Raw genomic sequence first — 23391 nt, forward strand, 5'->3', positions numbered from 1 at the left:
TCCAGGTCTTATTGGGTTAAGTCAACTCAGAGGCAGCGCAGCAGGGGAGCTGCGCTTGAATAAGACTCTAGCAGCAAATGAGGCAGATATATACGCTTCAGGCTACGTACGCCCGATGCAATATGCTCCCGTTCCCCGCATGCTTTACACGCATGTTTTGCGCGCAAATACACACACTCACTGTTGCGTGTACGTGCCGCATCGCAGGCACAGACACACGCGTAGACGCACACACAGGTTGTTGGGTTCGTTATGAACATTTATTAGTGTATGTTGTTGTACTGTAAGGGGGAAAACACTTATTTTCCTTGTTTCTACTGTTTAAAACGGCCGAGTTGAGGAACATTTCTTCAGCCTCAGTCACAGTCACAAACTAGCCAATATAGTATAAACTCAGTGTGTGAGCTTGTAGATTTGCTATTTTCACCAATGCTACAGTGCAAGAACTTAGTTGTTTCTTTAAAAAAATATTTTGGTATTGCCATGGTTATTCTTCAATCATCTTGTTTTTCTCACCGAATTGTGGAGAGGAGTATTGATCAGAGTATTGATAAATAATATCATAATGAATGAGCAGTATTCATAGTAGTATCGCTATGGCTGAAATATTGTCGATACCCATTCCTGTCAATCATACAGACATGTGTGTGTGCTCCCATAACACACACACACACACACACACGCACACACACAAACACACACACACACACACACGCGCACGCACGCACGCACGCACGCACGCACGCACGCACGCACGCGCACACACACACACACACACACACACACACACACACACACACACACACACACACACACACACACACACACACACAGGTTGTTGGGTTCGTTGTGAACATGATTTAACCACTTAAAAGTGTGAGAGCCTGTAGATCTGCTGTTTTCACCTACGGTTCATCTGTTTAATGGAGATATAAGTGACTTTTTTGTTTGTTTGTTGGTTTGTTTGTGTGCCAATTTACCACAACTATTCTAATGTCTCTCTCTCCTCTCTCTCCCTCCACCCCCCCCCCCCCCCCCCTCTCCCCTCCCCTCTCTCTCCACCGCCCCCCCGGTGCTGTTCCTTCATTGAAAATAAAAAGGTAAGAACAGCTTTTATTTGTTTATTAGAGTAATGTCTCCTTCGTTTGCATTGTGATGTGATGCTCTTGCAAAAAAAAGTTTCCAGTGGTATGGTCTACTCTGGGAATCTTTTGGTTTCTTTTGTGCTTCTTTTTTTTCCTTCCCGTTTTTTGCGTGGGGGGTTGCCACTCTATGCCAGGGGTTCTCAACCTTTTCAGGCCGCGACCCCCAAAATAATTATATTATTTCCCGCGACCCCCCCGCGTGCACGCGCGCAATTTTTTTTTGCGGTTCTAGGCGGATTGGGTATGTTTTTTCCCGGTTTTTGGTTACTTTATTTCGGTTTTAAGGTTAGGGTTAGGGTTAGGTTATTTAATTATAATAGGTTATTTGATAATTATTAGGGTTAGGGTTAGGGTTCCTAATGTTAATAATGAAATATTTTTATCTTGAATTTAGTAAATTAACTGATAAAACAAGAATTAATAATAACATTAAAAAAAAAATTGTAAAAAAATATATATATATAAACTTTTTTTTACATTCACCAAAACAATCTGGCGACCCCCCCAAATTATTTGGTGACCCCCCCTGGGGGTCGCGACCCCCAGGTTGAGAACCACTGCTCTATGCGATGTGAGCATGCGGTCTAGCTAGCCAACACCAACTCAGGACGCCTGAATCGCTGCCCTCCACACCCACCTTTCTATGGCATCAGGGTCTTGAGCTCTACAGCACTGGTTTTCAACCAGTGGTCCGGGGACCACCAGTGGTCCTTGAGGGAGTACCAGGGGGTCCCCAGCAAAAATTAGCTAAAATAGCCTCACAACCACTTAGCTTTGGCTATTCAAAAATTGCAGATCTACAAGCTCATAGCGCGGCACCGAGTGCCGCGCTATGAGCTTGTAGATCTGCTATTTTTGAAAAACCTTGAAAAAGTGTGCATATCTATATATAAAGAAATATATATAAATATATATTAATATTTTTTAAAGCGAAAATTAACTGATTATCTTTGCTTCTGGGGGGTCCCTGGCACAAAACATTTTCAAATGGGGGTCCGTGGGCCAAATGTATATCAATTTGGGGGTCCTTGGCATGAAAAAGTTTGAAAAACACTGCTCTACAGTGTTGTTAGCTCCGCTGTCCCACCACACTGTGTCTACGTAGGTGCAGTGGTGGAAAAAGTACTCAATTGCTTTACTTAAGTAAAAGTACCAATACTGCAATGTAGAAGTACTCCGTTACAAGTAAAAGTCCGGAATTCAAAATTTACTTGAGTAAAAGTACAAAAGTATTGGCATCAAAATGTACTTAAAGTACCAAAAGTAAAAGTACAAAAATATTTGAAAATAGCAGATCTACAAGCTCACAACGCGTCGCGATGCGACGCGTTGTGAGCTTGATCGGCTATTTTCAAATAGCCTATGTATAAAATAGGGATAAAGTGGTTAATGTATGTTTTATAATATCATCATTTATATATGAAAAGTAACTAGTAACTAAAGTCTTCAAATAATTGTAGTGGAGTAAAAGTACAATATTTGCCTCTGAGATGTTGTGGAGTAGAAGTAAAAGTATAGACAATTGGAAATACTCCAGTAAAGTAAAAGTACCTCAACATTGTACTTAAGTACAGTACTTGAGTAAATACACTTAGTTACGTTCCACCACTGCGTAGGTGTACCTGCCTCCCGTGGCTCCTAGCGGTGCCTTGGGTTGGCTCCCACTGTGTCAATATGCAGATTACAGATTTGTGTCTTCCTGTACAACCGGGCAACTGGCAGATGTATAGAAATCCCTATAATAAATCTAAATAAATCTATGTGTGTGTAATCCCCTGCCTAAGGGTCAGGACCATTGTGTTTAGTGTCATAGTTCCCATAAGTCAGGGGGGCAGGTTGCCATTGGAAATGGCTTGATTATGGTCTATAATAACCCATAATTAAGCTATTAATTTGTAAGCAAAAGATAGGCCTACTTAAACATGAGTTAATGTTCATATAGCGTTTATTTCTGTCAAGTGCTTTTTTTTGGCATTCTTTTGGTGTTGCCATGGTTATTCTTCAATCATCTTGTTTTTCTCACCAAATTGTGGAGAGGAGTATTGATCAGGGTATTGATAAATATCATAATGAATGAGCAGTATGTAGTGTCGCTAAGATATTGTCGATATCCATCCCTGTCAATCATACAGACATACAAACGTGTGTGTTTGTGCTCTCATAACACACACACGCACGCACGCACGCACGCACGCACGCACGCACGCACGCACGCACACACACACACGCACACGCACACGCACACACACACACACAGCTCCCACTTTCTCTCTGGCAGCTTTGCAGATGTTCACCGCAACCTGCCTTTCATAATCACAGCCATAGATTTATCTGAACACACACACACACACACACACACACACACACACACACACACACACACACACACACACACACACACACACACACACACACACACACTCCCCCCCGCCATCCACCACTAATTAGAAGCTAATTATCTAGGCAAGTGTAAACAATCTCAGCAGATGGCAAAAAACGTGGCATTAGAGCTAATGACCTTGAGGGGCGAGAGACATGGGGCTCCCATCCAGGAACGTGCTCTCTCTCTCTCTCTCTCTCTCTCTCTCTCGCTCTCTCTCTCTCTCTCTCTCTCTCTCTCTCTGAACATAACCTCTCTATGATATGCTATATATTTGTTGTCAGGCAGAAACCTTCTATCTCTGTGCATCAACATTTTATGATATTTTCGTAAATTAATGCCTACTTTGTCTTACGGCAGTGTGACGCACAAAAGTTGCAAAAATAGCTGATCTACAAGCTCACAACACTTTGCGTTGTGAACTCGTAGATCGTCCATTTTAGAAATTTTGTATTGAAAGTTATAGTGGTTAAGTGTTTTTTTTATTTATATATAAATTAAACATATTAACAAGAGTGTGTGACTAAATAATAGCTTCACTGGATCCATTGGAAACCAGGTTCTTTATTCCATTTCCTTAATAGTAACAGTTTTGCACGTACAAGGTTTTCCACCCGAGTGACGGTATCATCCTTAAAGCACACACACAACGTGCGCACACGCACACACACACCAACCCGCACACAGATTGCAGTTTGATCCGTGGCACAAGGTTATACCACTGAAGCGGCTGCCATCAGGCTAATTTTGTTAGCGCATGCAGCATGGCGCGTGCACACATGCATGCTCGCAAGATATGTTTCACTTGCTTGCACGGTCGGTGGATGTGTTTGTGCTTAGGTGGGGAGGTGTTTATGCTTGGATGCCCGCCTGATTGCGTGCGTACGGGCGAGAGTGTGCATGCATGGGCACACACTACGCGGAATGACTGTGAGCATTGCCGTGTGCAGGAGTTGTGTGCATTTGTAATTCATTATTTCAGAATCAGAATCCCTTTTATTGTCATTCTATGCAAGCATTCAACAAAATGATATTGCCACTCATGTATCATTTCACTAAGAAAGCAAGAAAGCAAGAGCCAGTGCACTAGCGCACGCCGACATCTCATTTAAGCCCGATATACTTTGTTTTATAGGTCATATGCCATAGGTTGGGTATTTGTAGTGCGCACCCCAATCCAGTTATTACACTGGCCCAGGGCGCAGTCCGAAGAAAGACAGAAGAAAGAAGAGAAAAACATAAGTAAAAGTATCAATACCACAATGTAGAAATACTTTTTTACAAGTAAAAGTCCGTTTTTTTTACATTTTAGTATACTTCTATTATTGTGAGCGAGAATTAAAACTTTTTTTTTTGTATAAATGTCCTTGTCCACACAAGAGAAATGGATATTTATTTAATGATTTAAAAGATTTTCACAAAATATGTTTTTTTTTTATTCAGAAAAATATATATATCTTTTAATCGGTTTGGGTACCAAATGTATGTTTTGGGTCTCTCGACTTTGAAAAGGTTAGGGAACCACTGCAGTATACGGTAACGTAGGTGCGTGTGCGTGCGGGCGTGTGTGTGTGTGTGTGTGTGTGTGTGTGTGTGTGTCTGCAGTGGTGGAAAAAGTACTCAAATGTTTTACTTAAGTAAAAGTAGCGATACTGCAATGTAGAAGTACTCTGTTACAAGTAAGACTACGGACTTCTACATTTACTTGAGTAAAAGTACAAAAGTATTGGTATCAACATGTACTTAAAGTACTAAAAGTAAAAGTACTAAATGTTTGAAAATAGCCTCACAACGCGTCGCATCGCGTTGTGAGGCGTTGCTGAAGTAGTTAATGTATGTTTCATAATGTAATGATTTATATCCGCAAAGTAACAAAAGTTTTCAAATAATTGTAGTGGAGTAATAGCACAATATTTGCCTCTGAGATGTAGTGGAGTAGAAGTAAAAGTATTGGAAATTGGAAATACTCAAGTAAAGTACAAATACCTCAAAATTGTACTTAAGTACAGTACTTGAGTAAATGTACTTAGTTACTTTCCACCACTGTGTGTGTGTCAGAGCGTGTGAGAGCGCATGCCCGGTATAGACGGTGGGAGGATCAAGACACAGGGTCTAAGCGTGCTAGAAGTCTACCCTCCTGTGACCTCACCAACTGTCTCTGAGTGTTTCTTCACCATAAAGCCTGTGCCAGCCAATCATCAACCGGGTGGGGGGGGGGTGGAGCGGAGCGGGACGAACGACTGATCCCTGACAAGCACAGCTGTGCGTGTGTGCGTGCGTGCACGCTCATCACGTGCACGCACACACACGCACAGCCGTGCTCGTCTGTTGTTGTAGCTGTACACACACCTGAATGTCATCCTGACTCACACGGTGGCAGCTGCAGATAGTTCTGCCTGCGGTTTGTTGTTGTTTGTTTCGGGGTTTTTTTCTCTACAAAGACTCTAATCTTTGTGAAGCAGGTGAATGATGGCTTTTTTTTTTGTTTATAATGACCTTTGAGAGCCGAAAATATCGCCCACACTGTCTTTTGTGAGACCCGATCTCTCTCTCTCTCTCTTTCTCTTGAGCACCTCTGGGTGGGGGTTATGCACTTTGGGCCTTATATTGTTTTACTATTTTGAAAAACATTTTAAAATAGTTCAAATAGCCGATCTTCAAGCTCACAACGTGTCGATGTAGATCTGCTGTTTTAACTATTTAAGACAATTCAAGGGGTAAGGCAAGAGAAAAGCCCCGAAAATGCCTTAGACCAGTGGTTTTCAACCTTTTACGCGTCAAGGACCCCCAAATTGACACATATTAGCCCACGGACCCCCATTAGAAAAGAAAGGCCAGGGACTCAACCATTCTGATTTCTTGGGGGTCTTGATCTACACTATATCATCATCATTAGTGTTCATTTAACTCTGAGAGTGTACAAATGTGTACACTCTCAGAGTTACAGACACATAATAGGGTCAATTTGGTTTCTAACTATTGATTTGGCTGGGGACCCCCTGGAACCCCCTCAAGGACCACTGGTCGTCCCCGGACCACTGGTTGAAAACCACTGCCTTAGACAAACCAACAAACTGAGAAAAAAAAAAGACTAGCTTTAGTGAACCTACAAATGAGTAGGAGTGTGTTTATGATTTGCCAAACACAATTCAATTTGACTTTCAATTTTAAGGCCAACAATTTTAGATTTGTATTTCAGCAACTTGATGGCAACATCATCATCATTCACTTTCATTATGAATAATAACATGTATAAATAACAGATGAGAATCTAGAATAACATATCAACGGGGCCTCGTGGCTTCCCTCGGCGCATGCATGATTAACGGAGCGAAAATAACGAGAAACGAGAAATGCAATTTGGATTCGCCGAATTGAATGTCAATTTTTTGACTCGACTTCGTGTCGAAAAAATGGTTGAAACGAGCTTGTTAACTTCAGTGATCAGCGGCGGCATGCAGGCATCAACGGGAGAAGCTGATTTGAAGTGGGATGCTACTGTCGGAACCTTGGAGGAAAGATCAGGCCCTACGGGGGAAGAACCAAACAAATCAAATGTCTTGTTTTTCTTTTCCATTTCCGTCTTCCTCCTCCTCCTCCTTCATCCAAAGCAACTGTTGCAGCATCTCTCATCTCTTGAGCTCTCAGGCCAAATAGGTCAGATGTGTGTTTGTGGTGTTTGCCCTCTTGTTTTTCTGCTTTTTTATTTTCACTTTTCATCTCTTCTCCTTAAAAAAAAAACACCCCCCAAAAAAATAGCGCTTAAATCTCTGCACCGTTCTTTCTGAAATTTCATCATCTTCACGTGATGAGAGACGGAAACTTTTTCTCTCTCTGTCAAATTTTCATCAATCAATTTCTTCCTCTCCCTTTTATCCCATTAAAACCGGGAAAGAATCTGGCGTCATTTTAGATTTTTGCTCTGCTGGCTACTCAAAAATATCAGACATACAAGCTTGTACTATTTTTGAACATTTGTAGTATTTTTCACACTTGAAAGTGTGAAAACTACTGATGACGATGATGAAGGCATTTTTAGAATTGGCCTCAGGTCTTAAGGGGTTAATGGTGTCTGATAACTTACTTTTACTTAAGTAAAACATTTGAGTACTTTTTCCACCGCTGGTTGTTATGGGCCAATTACCCAGGCTGTGTGCAGCTATATCAGATAGAGATGCTTTGATGTGAACACCCAAACCAAGTGGTATTTTTTGAGTTGTAGAGCAGTGTCTTTTTTGTGTGTTGCAAGGCAACACCAGAGGGCAAGTCAAAACCTCAAGGCTAGTGTGCTGCATGGCAATTAACAGAAAATATAATATAGAAACTAACTTGATGTCTTGGCTCATGCAGGTTATTATTATCATACCAACGAATCAACTAAAAAGTTTAAATGGATTCGTGCTTAGCCATTATATTATACTTTGTTGTACGATGGTGGCATGCTAGAATAGCATATATATATATAGCTGTTTCCAGCTTGAAGCGCCCAGGGCGCTGCGCCAAAAAAAAGGCTGTGCGTCGAGAGCACTGAAGCACGATGGTCGGCGCTGGGAAGAGAAGCGCACCAGTACATCTTTACCATAGAAGTACACGTGCTGCCAACTTAATGCCAACTTAGTAAGGCCCCTTAATGTAAAGCAAAACATGTGAGTACTTTTGACACCATTGCATCTTTGTATGTATCAGAACGGTGCAAGAACCACACAAATCCCATGTTGCTTTGCCGCATATCAGATGTCGCCCCTACCCTGTTATCCTGGCCTCGAGGCATGAACAGTTTTATGTAGCCGAACGGTTGGGTGCCAACTTAGAGCGTTTTCCCCCTCTTGGCCTGGACACGTTGTATACGTATCTATAGATGCCAAACGTAAAGCTCGATCATGTTCTCATTAGCCAACCGCTTCTTTCCTGCATATCAGATTTTCCCTTCTTGTCACTCTGGGTGTAAATATTTAGTTCATACAGGCTTTTTGCTTTAATGAGGCCTGCGTGGAATACACACGGATGATGCAGAAGTATGGAATTATGGATTTATGACTAGATGACCTGCTGCATTCACTCCATCACACACACACACACACACACACACACACACACACACACACACACACACACACACACACACACACACACACACACACACACACACACACACACACACACACACACACACACACAGCGTAATTGGCAGGGTGAGAAATGGTTCAACTCATATAATGCCACAAGAGCCGCCATGACTGATGTAGTGGTTTGGACGATATATATTGGCCACTATTTGACGTTTTTTGATGATATCGGTATTGGCGGCTACTGTATGCCAAATACCAATATAGTGAGATTGATAGATTTTTTCCAAATGTGAATTGGGCTTAAGAGGATACAATAAATAAAGTTCTGTTCATTTGTATATTTTATACTTGCATTGTATAATTGCAATTAAATGCTGTTGTCTGTTTTTGTGGGGAAGGCTTTCTCTGAAAATAGCCGATCTACAAGCAATCTTGTGAGCTTGTAGATCGGCTATTTTCTGCGAAAGCCTTCCCCACAATAAGGACGATGGGATGTTCTAAGAAATAAGTTGTTCAAATTGATTTAAATGTGTATTATTTATTTATCCATGTATTTATTAATTTAAATGTTATGTAATTGTATATTTTTTTAATACCAAATATGGGTCAGAACATTGTTAAGCAGTGGTGTAGGACTTCGGCATCAGACCCAAAACAATCTGGCATGGGGTTTATATATCTAGACTCAAACCACATGAAGTGAATCCATCACAAAGAGCTTTATTGGCAGCATGAGAAACGCTCTCGTTCACAGAACGTCACGTTAAACGCAGCAGGACAGCTCTCCTCTAATGCATCACAATCAATACGCACTTATATTCCTCATTTCAAGTCGTCTATGTCGGGTGGAAACCTCATATGTCCCCCCCAAAAAAACGTAACTTTTCAGGATACAAATACAAAAATAGCAAAAGTAGCAGATCTACAAGCTCGAAGCGTGTCGCTTTGCGACGCGTTTCGAGCTTGTAGATCTGCTACTTTTGATGCTTTTTGTGTGACGCTGTAGTATCAAGTAGGACAGTGGTTTTCAACCTTTTTCCCGTCAAGGACCCCCAAAATATGTATTTGGCTGCGGACCCCCATCTCAAAAATATTTTGTGCCAGGGATTTTTCAAAAATAGCAGATCTACAAGCTCATAGTGCAGCACTCGGTGCCACGCTATGAGCTTGTAGATCTGCTATTTTTGAATAGCCCAAAGTATAACATATGGTAAAGTGGTTAAAATGATTGGACACTACTTTTTGCTGGGGCCCCGCTGGTACCCGCTCAAGGACCACCGGTGGTCCTCGGACCACTGGTTGAGAAACACAGAAGTAGGGCGTTAATTTACGGAAAAAAAAAACATGGAGGATTAAAATATGGAGACAAGAGGTTTTCCCGACAGCGACGATATCAATCCTGTACAGAAGGCTGCATGTCTGTATTACATCGCCATAGTCTTGGGGGTAAGGTACTTTAAGAAGCCCCCCCCCCCCACACCCCCCTCGCCTCGGTGGTCCGCGGTGAATAATGAACACTTCACTTCCACTTCCACACTTTGCCTTGAAGTCGGCCACTTCGCTCCAAATTGGCTCCCGAGTCCCAAATGCCTGCGAGATACACTGTATACTGTACTGCCCACCCCTCCCCCAACCCCACCCCTCGCTGTCAACTTCATCAGTGCAGTGTGTCATCCCCAGTACGCCGCCACGACCCAAATTGTCATAGTACGTGTACACACACACGCACACACACACACACACACACACACACACACACACACACACACACACACACACACACACACACACACACACACACACACACGCACACACACACACGTGGGCAGAAACCTCATACCTCCATATTTTAACTTTTTGTGTTTTTGGGCGGTGTAGCCGCCCCTATAAGTGGGGTTGGGACACCTCATTAGTACACCCTTCGCTGTACTGTGATTGGCTCATAATTAGTACACCCCTAGCATTAGTACACCCCTAGCTGTACTGTGATTGGCTGACTCTATTGGCTGACTCTATTCAGCACTGTGATTGGCTAGCGAGACACATGATGAAATTCATAACCTATAAATAGGACTATGCACTTTAAAAAAACACATTTTTTTATCTTCCATCACTGTGATGACCACTGTGATGACCACACCGCCCACTTCACACTGGGTGTGATTTTTTGTAAATTAACGCCCTACTTGTGCTTACTACAGCGTCACAGAAATCCATCAAAAGCTCGAAACGCGGCACAAAGCGTCATTTGTAGGTGAGAAGGAGGAGTTTGTAATAGATGCGGAACAAGCCAGTGCAGTTGTTTACGGGTAGGGGTGATACATGTGCTGCCAAGGCTTGGTGCGGGTGAGAACCCCCTGGGAGTGGGTAGTGGTAGTCTGTCTGTCCTGTTCTTACAGTGTTCCTGCCTCCTTTGTGATGCAGATCAACCGTACGGCCTGACTGATACTTAAGTGGAGCGCTGTGTGATGCACCGTTCTGTAGGAAACAAACACTGTCATTGACGTGGAAAAAAGGGCACAACGGCCTTCGCAGAACGCTCGCCCTCGGCCGAGGCGAAGGGTTTGTTTAGAAGAAAAGGGACACAACGGCCTTCGCAGAGCGGAGGGTTTGTTTATAAAAAAAGGTCATTCGCTATAGGCCTTTTAAGTCTATTTTACAGTATAATCTTTGTTAGTGAATGCAAATGTTACCTCCTCCTATATGTTTACATCATTGTGGTGGTTATTGTTGTATATATATATTACCTATAGTGGTTTTCAAAGTGGGGTCCAGGGACCCTCAGGGTTACTTGAGGAGGTTATAAATGGACCCTTTAACAGGCCTGAATGAATCAGCATTCTGTACACTGCATTGTGCTTTCAAAAACATTACTGAGAGCAATGTCTAGCTGTAAATGACATTGTGTGTTTGGTCAAGATTTGCACAAATCAAGCAACGCAGATTGATGTGAGCAAGGTGCTCTGAGTCTTTGATTAGACAGCGGTCAATATTGGAAAGAAATAACAGACCTCTAGAATTCAGTGATTGACCAATCAAGAATCAAGCCGTTCAAACCGATCCGTACGATAATGGCCGATGTACCGTTTCAAACTGACACAAATTGGCCAGGCTCTACAATAGATCACGAGGCTCAAGGAATAACAGTAGACAGTGAAATAAACTCTTAAGATCTAACAGTGGACCCAGGCGTGTCTTCTTGGCTCCACAGCTAAATTGACACTGGTTGCTTTGCAGTGCACAGTGTAGTGTAGTGCATGTGTGTGAATACAAATGAGAGCATATGTGTCCAGGTCCAGTAGAAAGGGACAGAACTTGTGAGTTGAAAAACGGCAGAAAATGAAAAAATAAGCTAGATTTATTTGGGTGTGTTTTTCGTTTTTTTTTTTTCCATATTAACACAGTTCAAATGTTGAAGGTTTGTATTCCATCAAATTGCCGTTTTAGAGTCATTAAGTCGTTTAAATTACTTTGCAAAAACAGCTGTGTTTGAGTGTGTTTTCTGCGGTCTTGTGTGGGCGGAGAGTTACATTAACATGCAGGGACAAGAGTGGTTCTGGTTGGTCATTGGCCCCATTGTTCTCCGGTTTCACACACTCTACGGTGCTTCTCTCGCCTAATCCCTGCCATCAGTATCCATGTGCTTGTTGTGTTGTGTGTTCTTCTAGCAGCAGAAAGAAGAACACGCAACTTGCTAAAGATTTGAACAAACATGTTTTTTTTTCACACAGGGATCTATCCTGCAGGAGTGGTGCTTATCGTCGCTGTTGGGTGGAAACGGTCCTGACAAGTAACCGTTTTGGAGTCCAAAACGGTTATTTGTCAGGAAATGCAAAACAAATAACCTGTGTTCCAATGGATCCAATGTACTGTAGTTATTATTTAGTCAAAAGCTCTGGTTAATACTTTGTGTCGGGTCAATATTTATAAAACCCACTGACACACTTAACCACTTTCACTTTCAAAACATTTCAGATATACCGGAAATCACTGAACTACAAGCTTGTAGATATGTGCTATTTTCACTATACTTTTGCTTGCTTTACGATGAAGTAGCACATTCGTTTACGAAACCCAAACCATGAAAAGTTGAAATGCGGGAGATGCAAGGTTTCTGTTTGACAGAGACGTCATACGTATGGAAGCATATCCGTTAGGGCCGTTAGGGCCGTTATAGCGCTGTGGTGGTGTGACAGTGAATACAATACTTGATGTTTGGCTCCGCTCTCTACGGCACGCATGAACCATGTCCCCATTCAGGGGGGGAGGGGGGGGGTACACGTCCCCAGCAGTACAGAAGGCGAAGCACGAACCTGTGTGTGTGTGTGTGTGTGTGTGTGTGTGTGTGTGTGTGTGTGTGTGTGTGTGTGTGTGTGTGTGTGTGTGTGTGTGTGTGTGTGTGTGTGTGTGTGTGTGTGTGTGTGTGTGTGTGTGTGTGTGTTCGTATGCAGTGTGTGTGTGGTTGCTTGCACGTGGCACACGGGGCAGGGACGTGAAGTGACAGCAGATAGGTCACCTGTCACTTGTCATGACAGGAGTGGAGTGGTGACAGACAGGCAGACAGATAGACAGATAGGCAGACAGACAGATAGACAGACATGACCTTCAGCTGAGACAAGAGAGCAAGGAACACAATATACCATCCGTCTGTCTATCTGTCCACAGTATCTATCTCTACCTGTCTGTCCGTCCGTCCGTCCGTCCGTCCGTCCGTCCGTCCGTCCGTCCGTCCGTCCGTCCGTCCGTCCGTCCGTCCGTCCGGCCGTCCGGCCGTCCTTCCATATCTCTCCGTTTCATTCACTATGTTTTCATCTTGTTTTTAAATGTGAATGAAAGCGGGGCATTGCTGCCTCACCTGCAGACAAACAGGGACCGCCACTGGCACTGCAGGGTCGTTGATGGATGCCTGGCCCACATCATTAGGCTGGGAGGTCTGACAAAAAAAAAGACCCCCGAGTCTCTTAATAGTTCCCATTCAGCACCATAAGGGTCCTGGTGTCTGACGAAACCCTCAGAAATGAGTCGTGATACTAGGGCAGTATGTGGTTCCCAAACTATATGGGTCTGGACTCATTCTTATGGGTTGTGACATGAGTAAATGTATATTTAGACACAGACCCTTATACTTTATACTTTTAATATATTTTTTTCTTTTATGTTTCCTTTTTTTATTTTTCCTATTTCAAAACTTTTCCAAAAAAATATATTTAACATTCAAATTCAAATTTCAAAAGAATTTCGGAAATAATAGGCCCGGACTGCTGACATAGCGGTCCGGGCACCGAGGCTCTAATATAGCCTGACAGTGCATTGCGGGTTTAAGTCCCGTTCTTGACAATCTTTACTGCATGTGTCTCCCCATCTCTCTCTCCTTGTCTCCATCTCCTACTTTCCACTATAAATTAAGGCTTTAAAAAGTATTACAAATACTGAAATAACGTGAAAATTAAGTGGAGAAAAGCTGGTCTGTAGATGGACTATTTTCACTATATTTCACATTATTTGGTTCTTAAGTCCTCAACTCATAATTTATTTTTTTTAGAGACGCTGGGGTCCCGGGAAGAAGAAGACTCTGAAATGTATCATCATTAGGGTCTCTGGAGATGAACGTTTGGGAGAACCTTTGCCACGGGGCGCCCGGTGTGTCTGACGAAACCATCAGAAACACGTGGAGGCCACTAGGGGATAGAATGAACGCCATGAGGAGGAGAGACCAGGAGGATGGATGGCAGCTAGCTAGGGAGAGATGACACCATGAGGGCTTAGAATATCGTTGCTGTCAGTGCAGAAACCTCTTATCTCCAAAATTCTAACTTTTTGTGATGATTTTTCGTAAATTAGTAACTTTACTCAAGTACTGTACTATACTTGGGTAAAATTCTGAGGTATCGTTTTTTACCTTACTGGAGTATTTCCAATTTTCTGTATTTTTTACTTCTACTCCACGACACCTCAAAGGCAAATATTGTACTTTTACTCGACTGCAATTATTTGAAAACTTAAGTTACTAGATACTTTGTGGATTTTGATTATTATTGCAAAACACACATTAACCACTTCAGCCGTGCATACATTTCGGCCATTGTGAGCTTGTAGATCTGCTATTTTCAAAAGATTTGTATACATTTGAAAACTTGAAATGGGACATTCTGCATAATGAGTACTTCTACTTTTGGTGCTTTAAGTACATTTTGATGCCAATGCTTTTGTACTTTTACTCAACTCCATTTTGAATTCCGGAATTTGACTTGTAACATTGTATTTCTACATTGCAGTATTGATACTTTTACTTAAGTAAAAAATGTAGTACTTTTTTGCAACACTGATCGTACTACAGCGTCACTCAAAAGCACCAAAAGTATAGCAGATCCACAAGCTCGAAACGCGACGTGAAGCGACACGTTTCGAGCTTGTAGATCTGCTGTACTTTTGTCACCTTTGAATTTGAATCCCGATAAGTATAACAGTTTGGGACATGTGAGGTTTCCACCTGACAGAGACGATTAAAGTGGATGGAAACTATTTGAAAGGAAGCCGTTCTGGAGGTTTGGGGGGGGGGGGGGTGCGGAGGAGGCTATATTTACCGCTTGATCAATCACCAACCGTCCCCTGACTGTCTGAAGCTAATTTCACTTCCTTCCAGCAAATGTGGTCTTAATTTGAACTACAGATTGATGGTTTGGGAATTAAGAGTGTGTGTGTGTGTGTGTGTGTGTGTGTGTGTGTGTGTGTGTGTGTGTGTGTGTGTGTGTGTGTGTGTGTGTGTGTGTGTGTGTGTGTGTGTGTGTGTGTGTGTGTGTGTGTGTGTGTGTGTGTGTGTGTGTGTGTGTGTGTGTGCGCGCGCGCGCGTGCTTGTATTACGAAGGCATTCCAATGAATATAAGTCACATCTGCCACAAGCAGTCTAATTAGAGAAATAGACATAGTGAGGCTATATCTATTTTCCAGCAATTTTAAATCCTTAAATGTTGACGTGCTCAAGTATAGTAATGCAAACTTTATGTGTTGTGTGTTTATGTGGATTTGATTGCACTCGTGTAAGCAATTTATTCCGCTATAGACTACAGTAAGAGGTCTTTAATTGGATCAAATCAGATATTCTTTTAATATGATATTTCCTCCACTCATAATGGTCATATCAAGGCGTATACCAAAGCTTAACTCTGAAAAATGGATCGTGTAATATCTCCGTTTTCAATCTCCAGGCGCTCCAAGCTCTGCTTTTATATATTCTCAGTAAAGAGAGGCTTAAGTACAGTTGTTATCTGAGAGGAGCTGTTAACCCCTTAAGACCGGGAACGCAATTATGTGTAATTTTAGATTTGAGCCATCTAACCATTATGTTATACTTTGGGCTACTGGGGGTCCCTGGAACAAAATATTTTACCTATGTTCGCTTTAAATATATATATTAAAAGATTTGCACACATTTTCAATTAGCAGATATACAAGCTCATAGCGCGGCACTCGGTGCCGCGCTATGAGCTTGCAGATCGGCTATTTTTGAATAGCCAAAGAAATGTTAAAATGACACAGACAGATGCTTTTCCCGATCTTAATGGGTTAAATTAGCCCTGGTTTAAGGAGGAGGACGCTGCCTTATCCGGCTCTTTAAATACATGCTTTTGTCTTTAGACAACGTGCAATCTTTCTCTCCTCTGCATTTTCCCTCTGAGATTGCACGGTACAGAAACGGTGCACAGAGATGCGGCCAAAGAAAATCTAATGGACAGAGTCAGCTTGATGGTGGCTCACTGTGTGTGTGTGTGTGTGTGTGTGTGTGTGTGTGTGTGTGTGTGTGTGTGTGTGTGTGTGTGTGTGTGTGTGTGTGTGTGTGTGCGCGTGTGTGAGCGCGCGTGCGTATGTGAGTGTGTGTTGTTGATGTTGATGAGGACAGTAGAGAAGTGACCATTTTGGAAGCGGCATGTACATTTGACCACAGCCTGGAAGAGGCATTCCTTACCACAGTGCTTAAGTACCAACTTAAGGATGCTATAATAGAGCTCGGTTACAGATGTAAACTGCTTGTGTTCATATTTGGAAGCCTCGGTAATGTCCATGAATCAGTAGTGAGAGGCCTGCAGATTGCAGGAATGCCCAAGCCCAGAGCTAAGGCATTGGCACCATTCTGTTCAGTGTCTGTGGTAATTGGCAGTCGCTAACAGTTGCTTCCTGTACCCGTGATCTGTATCCTGAAACACTTGTTGTTGAGTTTTACCAAGCTTGTGCATCTACTATTGTTTGTGTTCAAGAATTTCTTGTTAAATCTCAACGCAAATATAGATGTTAAATGTGTGTGCGGCCTCCTGGAGGTCCCTAACGCTCACCTAGTTACCCGGGGCGATCGGGTACCTTTGCCGCCCAGGCAGCTATAAGCTGTGGAACGCACTGCCAGTGCAGCTATAAGGTTCGCACCATCCGTGCCTCTGTTTAAGTCACATACCTCCACACCAAGTCTTTTTCCTAACTGTTTTATATGTGATTGTGCACGCTCTAATGTTGTTGTCCAATGTAATTGTTATTCAGTCACAAGCTGTTGTTATTGCTTTTAATTGGGTAAATATTTATAACAATCAGAGACACACTTTAACTACTTTCACTTTGAAGGAAAAAAAATTAGCAAAATTTGCTAAAAAAAATGGAGCAGAACTAGAATCTCACTGTGCTTGTATCCTCATAAAAAGTCTCATATCGGGGCGTCCGCTGGCCTAGCGGGTCCAGGCGCATACCACATACGCTGGTAATCCAACTTGACAGCATGTCGCGGGTTTCCACTGATCCCGACGACCTTTGCTGTTTGTCACCATCTCTCCCCATTTCCTGTCAGCCTACTTTCCTATCAATAAAGGCAGAAAAGACCCAAAAATATCAACAAAAAAAAAAAGGCTCATATCTTATGAAAAGTCCACGCACAAAGTTTCTGCGTGTATTCCTACCGAATGTCCGCTATCGATCTCCAAAGCGGTGGAGCTTTAGATCAAAGTCAAAACCATGAAAGTATACATCACACTACAGTACGTCAACTACTAGACAAATCCTTTGTGTTATTTCTGCTTCCCATATGTTTCTCTACAAACTTTTTAAAAACTAGCCGTTGTGTAAAAATGTGAAATGAATCAATAGTGAGCTCTACTGCATGATGGCCCCATTTTCTCTCCTAAAATGTTATCAGAAAGTATTTTCTGATAACAGAAAGGTTGTCAGAATGTATTTTCTGATAACACAGACAGTACATTATATATAAGTGCCTGAGGCCTCTAGAATATGCAGTCCTCCACCTTTCTCCACCAGCCTGCAGCAGGTATAAGCAGGGGTGTAAAGTAACTAAGTACATTTACTCTCAAGTACTGTACTTAAGTAACATTTTTAGGTATTTGTTACTTTACTGGAGTATTTCCAATTTTCAGTACTTTTACTTCTACTCCACTACATCTCAGAGGCAAATGTTATACTTTTACTCTACTACAATTATTTGAAAACTTTAGTTACTAGTTAGGCCTACTTTGTAGATTTTGATTATTAATATAATACCACTTCAGCCCTATATACATTTTGGTGATTTGAAAATAGCCGATCTATAAGCTCACAATGCGTCGCGATGCGACTCATTGTGAGCTTGTAGATCTGCTATTTTCAAAAGATTGTAATACATTTTAGACATTTGAAAACATGTGAAATGGTACATTCTGCATATGAGTACTTTCTACTTTTGGTATTTAAGTACATTTTGATACCAATACTTTTGTACTTTTACTCAAGTAAATTTAGAATTCCAGACTTATAACTTAAGGCTACTTATAACAGAGTATTTCTACATCGCAGTATTGACACTTTTAAGTAAAAAATCTGAGTACTTTAAAAACATATATAGCAAAAAAAAGCAGTGAATCAGGCAAACAGAGAGGACATGAATAACAACACAGAGATTTAAAAATCAACTAAAAGAAATAGTTCTAATAGTGAAGAAATAGGTCTTGAGCTGTGCTTTAAAGCTATCGGCAGAGAATGCCTGTCTTAGGTGTAATTGTGATATACAAATTATAGTGCATTACTTACAATCGCACAGCACATGCAGATGTGCCATTTCTTTTGTTATTTTTGAATTCAGGACATAAGTGGTGGCGACACACTTTAGTAGAGGCAGGAGTGTGTGTTAAAGTGTCCGTCCTTTAGACAGGTGGTCATCACACAATGGAGGGGGGTGGGGGGTCAACCTGACAATCACTGCACCGCCGACACACTTCCATCTGAGGAAGCCGTCATTCAGAGAGAGAGAGAGAGAGAGAGAGAGAGAGAGAGAGAGAGAGAGAGAGAGAGAGAGAGAGAGAGAGAGAGAGAGAGAGAGAGAGAGAGAGAGAGAGAGAGAGAGAGAGAGAGAGAGAGAGAGAGAGAGAGACGATTAGGTGAAGTGGGAAAGGGCCCACTTAGCCAGAGATGTCATCATTGTAATAGCCAGCTACAGTACATTATGAACCTGCCACTCACACACACACACACACACACTGTCTTATTGCCGTCTTGTCTCTGCAGTTCTTTACTCCTGTAGTCTCTCATATCCAGACAATCAGAGACTCCACCTATATGGATAGATGAGGGTCATCTCCGTTCAGTGAGTGATGGGCTGAAACTGGGCCGACGCCATTCTCACTCCCGCAAGGCGGCAAACGGGGTGGGGACGGACGTCCCACGAAGTCAACGTTTGACTGGAAGGGAGAGCTGAAACGGCATTATGTTGACTATGGGGGTTACAATTGTGTCCCTATTCAGGATATTAACTCGAGCGGTGCTGAGTTGGCTGAAGTGGACTTCACGACGATCTTCACAGTGACTCGGTCGCCTAACGGCTCACTTGGCGGTGCCTCTTGTTGCTCAAGTCCGCTTTAGACCTCGCCTCCGTCGTTTTAACAGTCGTTTTTGCGCCCTTTTATACGTCTCGGGTTTGAGAACGGCACTTCCACATTCCTGGAGTGCGGAAGTGACACCAGATGACTGGAAGGGTACCTATACCACCTCAAAATATTTTGTAATAGGGACCCCCCCCCCCCCCCCCCGCCCCCAAAAGGTAAAAAGGTTAAAGGTTTTCCCTTTAAAAAATATATATAAATTCAAATATTTGCACAAATGTTCAAGATTTAAAAAATAGCAGATATACAAGCTCATAGTGTGACACTATGAGCTTGTAGATCTGCTACTTTTTTAATAGCCAAAGTAAAAAAGAATGGTTTATGTGGTTACACAGATGCGTCCCCATGTGTTAAAAAAGACCAGGAGCATTATTGGGGTAACAGTTGGGCCCAGGTATCTCACAGGGCAGAGGGGATGGATGGGGCTGGCAGCATCCGGCCAGCGGGCAGCAGGGTCCCTACACCATGTGGTCGGTGCCATGCCACTGTCAGGGTGCCACCCCATGCTCCCTGAGACCATCCATCATCATGCCAAAGTGTCTGGGCAAGTGGCAACCTGTTGCTCCTCTGGCGCTAATGGCTTTTTAGCTTTTAGCACAGCAGTTAATGGGTCCCATCAATGGACTCATAAACACCTGGCCAGCAGGGAGAGAGGGAGGGAAGGAGGGAAGGAGACAGAAAGGTGGATGACAGGGGGAAAACAAGAACGTATGACATACTGTAGACGTCAGCTAGGAGTGGTGACTCTTTTTTTTTAGACAAATACAAGCAGTTTTCCACAAACATGTCAATATAGACACGAGACGAAAATTCAATGTATGGGCGACAGCAGTGGTTTTCAACTCTTTTCATATCAAGGTCTATTATTTATTCGGCATTTGCGCCACGGAACCGCCCGTTTGATGACATTTAGCCTCTCAGACTTAGAATATTTTGTTATCGTTGGATAAGATTTTGTCCACAATTCCATGATGTCGGTACCATAGGAGAGAGAGGACAGGCAAACGTTGATCAAAATAACAATTATTTAATAAAGTAATGCAGATGTGTAACAATAATTTAACTCTTTGAGATCGTGAAATGAAACCAAATGGACCCGTAATGGACACGCTCTCAAGAGTTAAGGCCTTTGCAGACAGGGTGCGATTTTTCGCACAGAAATAACGGACAATATCATTTTTTAAATGAACACATGGTTCTCTATGACCTCATGCACACCGGCTCAGAATTTGCCGTGCGGCAAGTGGCTGCGGCGATGCAGGCTTTTTTTTTCAATCGAACCCAGTTCGATTTGTGCGTCTTTTCGCATGCGGTAAAAACTGATTGACTAATCGCACCCTGTCTGCAAAGGCCTTTAACTCTTTTATTGCCAAAAAAGGGAATTCCCCTCCGATGGCTCTATGGCTATCATGGCCACGGACGGAATATTTTACATAATATTTTTTTTTTTTGTCTTGTTTTTTTTTGGTTTATCTCAAAGGAACTAGGAGATAACACTATCCAAAAAATTGCTGCTCCATTCACTTCAATGTTAAAAAAACAAACGGAGGAAAAATGCACCTTTTTCGTGGCACTGGGACGACACAGTCTGAAATAAGTGTGGCAATGAAAGAGTTAAAGATCTATAAGGGTCCATTCGGTTACCATCTCTTCCATAATTTAGCTGGGGACCACCTGGAACCTCCTCAGGGACCCCTGGGCTCAGCCCTATTTACATTTCGGCATCGCAACGCATTGTGAGCTTGTACATCTGCTATTTTTAAAAGATTTTTAGACATTTTGAAATGGGACATTCTACATAATGAGTATTTTTACTTTTGGTACATTTTGATACCAATACCTTTGTACTTTTACTCAAGTAAATATTGAATTCCGGACTTTTACTTGTAATTTCTACAGTAGCTACTTTTTCCACCACTGCTTGTTATAGGGTCTTCTTAGCATGAGAGAATGTTTTATAAAATCTTTCTTTGTTTTTTCTCTCAGAGCTACTCTTTTTTTAGTCAGATCAATCCCCCTCCCGCCCCACTATTTCTTTTCATGACGTCCTTTTCATGCTCTACCCACTTTCTTTCTTTCCGTACCGTTATGGGTTATGGCGAGCGCGTTGGCTCGCCGCTCCGCCATCATAAAAAGGCGCCCGGAAATAAAAAAGAATGCTCATTATATGCAGTGGTGTAAAAGTAACTAAGTACATTTACTCAAGTACTGTATACTTAACTACAATTTTGAGGTACTTTTACTTTACTCACAATAGTATTTTCAATTACTTTTACTTCTACTCCACTACATCTCAGAGGCAAATATTGTACTTTTGCTCCACTACAATTATTTGAAAACTTTATAAACTTATAAATTAGCACATTATAAAACATACATTAACCACTTTAGCCCTATTTTATACCAAGGCTTTTTGAAAATAGCCGATCTACTATTTTCAAACATGTTTCTACTTTTACTTTAGTAAGTACAGTTGGATACCAAATACTTTTGTACTTTCACTCAAGTACATTTTGAATTCCGGACTTTGACTTTTAACAGAGTAGCCTACTTCTACGTTGTAGCATCGATACTTTTACTTATAAGTAGAACATTTGAGTACTTTTTCCGCCACTGATGATCATATGGAGGTGGGGAAGGAGAGGGGGGGGGGGGGGGTGAGGAAAGATCACGGCCCCGTCTTAACGGCTACTGTGTTGGCCTTTTATTTTCCGCTGCCTACACACTCCGCTAAAAGCCGCGCGCGGCGAGCTTTGACCCCCGCAGAGCTTTAACCGGTTAAGACCGGGAACGCATCTGTGTCATATTCTTTTATTTCCTCGGGCTATAAAAAAAATTGCAGCTTGTAGATTTTTGAAAAATTGTGAAATGTTTTGTAAATCTTTGAATATATATATATTGTTTTGTTTTTTTAAAGCAAACATTTTAACTCAAATCTTTGCTTCTGGGGATTCTACAAATGTCTTCTAAATCCTGTTTATTTTTCTTTAAAAACCTATGTTGCTACGTGTATATCAGTGGTTCTCAAACTTTTTCAAGGGCCCCAAAAATGATATGTATTTGGCCGGGGACCCCCATCTGAAAATATGTTGTTCCAGGGACCCCCCCAGAAGCAAAGATTTGAGTTACAAATGTTCGCTTTAAAAAAATATATACTGTATATTCAACGATTTGCACACATTTTCACGATTTTTCAAAACAATTGCAGATCTACAAGCTCATAGCATGAGCTTGTAGATCTGCTATTTTTAGATTAGCCAAATAAATCTAAAAATGCCGCGTTTCCCGGTCTTAATGGGTTAAAGAAAAAAAGAGAAAAGGCAAGCAGGTTTTATTTTATTTTATTTTATGACGCCCACGCTCCGGCGTCCGCTCCTCCGCTATGCCCCCGGAGGAGCTTTGGCTTTGGCCCTGGCTTCACAGAGAAGTCATGATCCCTCTGCGCTGAGATAAATGCACCGGAAAAATACTGGATATATGAAACGGCAGCGGTTTCTGTATACTGTATAAATGCCACATTAGCTTCTTTTTTAACTCACAGATGGTCGAGCTGATTAACCATCGCAGTTCACACGTTCAGATGTGATGTGTGGCTTCAATCCTCTGAATAAATCTATCTCTTGATCAACAGATACACACAGTGGCGGAAGAAGTTCTGAAATGTTTTACTTATCATCATTTGAAGGAAGTCCGATGAAGGAAAGCCAAGTCGGGGCAAGAAAATGCGTGCGATCGCTGCAAAACTGTGATCAACCGTACCGTTAGGCCGGCAACTTGGCATCAGTCCGACGATTCGTTGTTCTGAGGTTTCATTGGTTCATTGGCAGTGTTGCGATGCTGAATTGGAAGGTGGTTGCACTCTATTTTAAAGACGTGACGCGCACGTCGCTTAA

At 42.1% G+C, this 23391-nt stretch overlaps 1 protein-coding gene across 1 annotated transcript in view; it reads left to right on the plus strand.

Annotated features, from left to right (window-relative positions):
• sdk2b (sidekick cell adhesion molecule 2b) overlaps positions 1–23391 on the plus strand; it is a 650002-nt gene that overhangs the window by 349212 nt on the left and 277399 nt on the right.

This window comes from Gymnoscopelus braueri, assembly GCF_963280865.1.
Source record: "Gymnoscopelus braueri genome assembly, chromosome: 17".
Taxonomy (NCBI): Eukaryota; Metazoa; Chordata; class Actinopteri; order Myctophiformes; family Myctophidae; genus Gymnoscopelus; species Gymnoscopelus braueri.